The sequence below is a fragment of the Oxyura jamaicensis genome, chromosome Z (genome assembly GCF_011077185.1).
Source record: "Oxyura jamaicensis isolate SHBP4307 breed ruddy duck chromosome Z, BPBGC_Ojam_1.0, whole genome shotgun sequence".
Classification (NCBI taxonomy): domain Eukaryota; kingdom Metazoa; phylum Chordata; class Aves; order Anseriformes; family Anatidae; genus Oxyura; species Oxyura jamaicensis.
The window spans coordinates 38,685,096-38,691,057 of NC_048926.1; the positions used below are offsets into that span (position 1 = coordinate 38,685,096).

At 34.4% G+C, this 5,962-nt stretch overlaps 1 long non-coding RNA gene across 1 annotated transcript; it reads left to right on the forward strand.

The window, feature by feature from the left end:
• Nucleotides 1-526: 526 nt before the first annotated feature.
• LOC118156298 lies at nucleotides 527-1,618 on the forward strand. Its single transcript, XR_004746219.1, has 2 exons — nucleotides 527-609; nucleotides 1,365-1,618. It is a non-coding gene; the product is annotated as an uncharacterized LOC118156298 (long non-coding RNA).
• The last annotated feature ends 4,344 nt before the right edge of the window (nucleotides 1,619-5,962 follow it).

Consider the following 5,962-nt stretch of genomic DNA (forward strand, 5'->3'; position numbering starts at 1 on the left):
TTTGGACCCAATGATCTCTTGATGTCCCTTCCAACCTCTACAGTTCTTTGATATGGTTTCCATATTTGTACCCTACTGTTCATCTTTTCTTTGGCATCTTTACCATTTCAAAATCAGAATTATTGTGCAGAATGTGTCTATTTATCTCAGTGGATGTTCAAGTTAGTCACACCCAGAATCCTCCCAGCTTTGCAATGAATGCAATATCAAATGCAGAAATCAGAGAATGGTATTCCTTTTTTGCAGAACCTTTCAAAATATCCATTGCATAAATTTAATACTTTGTGCCCTCTAAGAAGTCTTTTTTTTCCAATATTTAGCTTGGTTTTTCTATGATTCTTCAACAGACAACATTTTTTGGTGGTTTAGGCAGGAAAAGAAGAAGGGCTATGAACCTCTCTTTGAGAGAATGACCATTTCTAATTTAAGAGACTTACTATGTTATATATTTATTATATATAACTGTGTTATATAACTGTGTTATATTATATATAACTGTGTTATATTATATATAACTGGAACTGCCCAGAAGATCATAAAAATATATGTTGTGAGGAGACAGGTCACCATGAAGAGGAACTCATGCAGAAGTTGGAAATGGAAATCAAGGTAATATACTACATTATATAACATTACATGGTTTAAAACCAGGTATTAAGACTTTTGGAATGTATTTAAAAACTATATCTTTTTCCTATCTGTTAAGGGATTTGAGATTTGCTCTGGAGTATATCCTGTGATTTCAATACATGCAACATTTTTCCAAAAAGCAAATTTCAATAGAAATAATATACAGAGATCTGTATTATATATTATATCAACTCTTAAGCAAGTTTACATAAATGATAACATTCTCTGTTAACTAGTCAATTATATAGTTGCACCTTCCTATGTATGAAAGGATTCGTGTTAGACTTTTACATCTGATTATCCATTTTACCATTTGTATACAAATCTCTTTACACATCTTGATAGCTGAGTTACAACCAAACATATATTAATATGTTCATACATCTAATGGTTTGGGGGGCACAGATTTCTTGTTTAGTAGTATGTTACAAATGAAATAGTCTCATCTGAATTTGTATGAATGTAAAATGGACAGTAACTGTTTGGACTGAGTTTTCCCTGCTGAAAGAGACTCAAAGATGATGCAGCAAAATTGATTTAATAATGCAACAAAAAACAGAGTGCAATATGGCCCTTATCATATTACCGTTGTTGGATCTCAAAGTGAGCAGACCCAAGATTGCCTTAAATCATTGTTTTGCCTATCATGTTAATTTTTTTTCTTGCTAAGTAATGAACAGAAACTGTTAAATATTTATTTTTGCAATTAATAATTCTGTCATTGATATTTTTAGGTGGCCAACAAAACAAAGGAACAGTAAGAGACATGCAAAGAGTGGAGCAAGTTTCTCATTTTAAAGAGGGACACTGAATAAAAAGCTTGAAGCATAGAAACATTTTCTGTAGTATCTCTGGGGTGGAAAATGAATTGGAAGAATTACAAGCCTATGGTTCACTGTGAGAAAATTTATGTGGGTGTTTAAGTGTTTTGAAAATTTTACTCACTTTATGAAATATTCAAAAGACATGGGGAAAAAAAGCAAAAGGAAAAAGCAAGAAAGCAAGAAAGCAAGAAAGCAAGAAAACAACACAGTATTGTAACCTCAAAGACTCTGGGACTGAACAAAGGAGTCTAGATCTTTGAGACAAACAGGAATAGTAAGTGAATGGGATTCACTAAGCTTTTGCTGTCTAAAATTATTCATTTCTACAAGAACAGAAAAGTGTCTCCAAAGTGTAGATCCATTCTATGGAGATAGGGCTTGGGTAGGGATTAAAAGTTGTACTCTTCGCTTCAGATATTTTGGAGAAAACAAATCTGTACACAAAAGGAAAATTATATTTGTTTTTAAAGACGTTGCTGAGAGATGCCTGGCTAGTTAGCAACACTCACCATGGTAGACATCCATCCCAGCAGAAAGGCCTTCATGGAAGTCCCAAGTATCTGACTTTTCTATGTCTTTACCTTTCAAAAGTAAGTATGCAGTGAGAACATTGTGTTAACTCTGTAACTAATACAATAAAAACAGTGAATCACAATGGACTATATTGTATCTTTTAGAGCATGTTATTGCATGGTTTTACAATTTGTACATGGGCTGAGGTGAAAGCATACACCAGCAGACAGCTTTTTTTTTTTTTTTTTCAGTCACACAGTTGTGTCTATGTTTTGATTACTCTAATAATCAACCTTCCACTGACACAATGGAAGAGTGCAAGATTAAGTGGATTGTTAACACCCCAAAGGGCACAACAGGGAACTGTGAAATATTCAATTAAAGGTAAGAGAAGACAAGATATCCTGGAGTGGAAGGGACAGGAGAGAAAGGGGAAAGAAATCATGAGACACTTAGACTTCTCATTTTACTTGCAGTTTGTTTAAACCAAGACTTTTCTTTAGATAGATAGATAGATAGATAGACACATCAAAAGCCATCCTTGTCAAGACCAAGGATCTAAGTAGTCAAATATCCAGAAAATTTTCAGCAATTTCAAGTTTAGTTCTGTTGAATCTCCTGGTTGAGTTATATCACAAGCTGGCAGTTTCCTCCTGCTGGTTCTGATTTGTTCTAAAACCTCTTTTCCTAACACTTTGAGACAATATCTCAAATTTATTCATAAACAGTATTCAGTCTGGGAGTCTTCCGGATCTTTCCCATGTCTTTCCCCATGTCTGGGGGGGCGGGGGCGGCCCGGGCTGGGGGGGACACTGAGGGTGAGTTGTTGGTTTTCTGTTTGTTTTTTGTTTGTTTGTTTGTTTTTCCTCCTGCCATTTGCCATCTGTTATGCCAACTTTGGATTCTACAGCTGTAACAAACGTTCTGACTTTCTTCAATGATCCTATTTTGTTTATTTGGGAAATAGGAAAATGAACTTCTAGTTTAAAAAGAGAACAAGGAAATTCCTAAATAGGAAGTATAGATACATACCTGAAACACAAAAACAGAGTCCATAGGAGGGAAACATATTTTGAGAACCAACCTTTTCTTTAATTCTGTCACACTATCTTCAATTGTTTCTAATGTCAATGAAAATATAGTCTTAGGTATTATGTAGAATATAGCTTACATAAAAAAATCTTTACCTTACATCAGGTAAAGATATTGCCTCTATAGCTGTCTCCTAGAAGAGCTGATTCCCAAAGCTGTATTCTATAAGTAGTACAAGCAAAAGTTTATTATATAGTATTGTCTTCAGTTCTTATTAAGATTTCTCAATAACTGGCTAATATGCATCTCCTCAGAACAGAGCCCATGCTAGACAGAGACTTTTTTGGTAATCATAGTTGCATCAGGAGCACTTTACATAAAGAGATAAGAAAATTGCAAACAAAAGTTGATTAAAGAACAACAACAAAAAAAAAATATACTGTAATATGATCTACGCATTGCAGTATGGGCAAAACCTGAAATTAATTGTAGGATATTTTATTTCTTTTTCCTAAATTCCAATCAAAATTTATAGGAAATATAAAGTCAAAAACTGAAAGCATTCTCTATGTGACAACAGTGGATATACTTTACAAAAGCTTCCTTCAGTATATGGACTTTTAGCATTTTACATTGTATTTTAAACCACTTCATAATAGAGTTCTTTTAGTACTGTGGTGCTTTTGCCTTGCTAGGCAGCTGAACTCCATCACAACTGCTCTCTCACCACCCCCTCCTCAGAAGAGGAGGGGAAGAAAAAAAGGAAAAAAAGAACTCATGGGTTGAGATAAGGATAATTTAATTAAAGGAAACATAATTATTAAGGAAAATTATTGTTAATTAAATAATTTAACTAAAAGGAAAAGGGAAAGAGGGGAGAGGGGAAAACAAACTAACAAACAAGCATAGACTGTATGGAAGTACAGAGAAAGAGAAAGGAAATTACTCTCCACTTTCAACCAATGAGTGATTCTTGACCACGTCCTTGAAACAAGGCCTCAATACATGTAGCCATTGTTTGGGAGGACAGATGTCTTTATAATGAGAGCCTCCTTTACCTTTCCCACCTTTTATTGCTGAATGTGACACCACATGGTATGCAATATCGCTTTGATTGGTTTATGTCAGCTGCCCTGGTGAAATCCCCTCCCCACCTCTTGCCTAGCACCAGTCTGCTGGCTCCTTTGGAGGGTCAGAGTGAGTCCAGTACCACTCAGCAGTAGAAAAACCACTTGTTTGATATCAATGCTGTTCTAGCTACATGTGCAGAGCTGTATGGGTTGCTCCAGGGAATGTTAACTCCACCCCAGCCAGACCGAGTACACTTAGGCTTGGAGCCTCTTTAAAAGTTGTTGGCACTCCATAAATAAATAAAGACAAACATTTACTTTAGGCCTGCAAGAGTAGGAAATAGTGTGTCACAAGTACATAGTAAGACACACCTTCCAGGTCAACTCTTTTCTTATACTTTTTTCAATAATTACTACTTGACCAAACACTCTGCTACATAATATTGATGTCTGCAAGAGACCAAAAATCCAGAGAACTAATTCCAACACAGCATAATATATATATACATATATAATGCATATATATATATAACTTCTACGTTCATTTTACATTACATTAATTATTTGAATTATTACTTCCAAATATCCTGATTAACCAGAATTGTTCTCAGAGTGCTAGACTTTTCTCACTAGAGTTTCTCTAGAGAAATATAAGTGTATATTATATATGATTTCATATACTTGTTCTCTCCATTATAGGTTGGACATTAACAGGCTTCCATAACATGAGTGAATTTACTCTGAGGCAATTTTGATTGTGGGGAGTTTATAGCTTGTAGAAATGTAATCTTTAAGAGTAATGATTTAAGATTTAACAATATCTGGTAGATGGGGTGCACACATACTGCAGGAAAGAAAAAATGCATTTCTGTCAACTAACTGCATGAAGACAATAAAAAGTTCTGGTATAGTATAAATATATGCTCTACAGAAAGCTCTTGTCTTATAGCAAGATAATCATCACTAACTTCCTTAAATAAAGCTCACGGTGACTGCAACTGTATGGATTGTTGCCGTAATGAAAGTTACCAACTTTTCCTGAAAACCTTATTTCTCTTGCTTTTTTAAAGACCACCTTAACTACAAGACCCACCACTACACAAATATGGCTTGCTACCTCTCACTATAGTCAGTACACTTTCAAACAAAGAAACAAAAATCTCGCTTTTCCTTATGTAAAGTATTTCTCAATGTTATAGTCCATTTCTATCTCAACTCTAAGCTACATTTTACAATTTCTCTCCATAAAAACAGGAAGTACTCAACTCTTTCTAGTAAAGAAATAACTCCTCCATAGTATAATGGTTCAGAAATAAGCTACCTTTATGGGGTCCATTTTCATTTCTGGCATGTTTTTAAATAAGTAGTTCAAAACCAGCTCTATCCTACTTCCACTTAGGGAGCTCTTCATTCCAGATTCTAGGAACCACTTTCATGAATAATATAAATAATATCTCACTTATACTATTTTTTTTTTTTTTTTAAGTGCCCACTACTCTAATACTTTTAAATCAAAGAACACCTTCTGACCTGATGAAGTTCTGAATAGATTTGTTGGCTCAAAATAGCAGTATCTGTGGGAGACTGAAAGTTGATGTGACCTCCTAAGAGTTGTGAGAGCTGAAAATGGTGGCATCTTTCTTGTTGTTCTGCATTAGATAATGCAACCTAATGTTCCAAAAATATTTCCATTTTCAATTGAAATTTCAATTGCCTTCTCTCTTCCTCTCTCTTTATCATCTTGTATAACTTGATGGTATTTTACAAGAGCATAATGACAACTTTCCTTTTCAGGCTTCCATTGTTATAGAGCTCTTTCCTTGCATTTTTCCAAAGAATCAAGATAGTTAAAAACACAAAAGTTGTACCAATTTTATTAAAAAGGTGAAAATT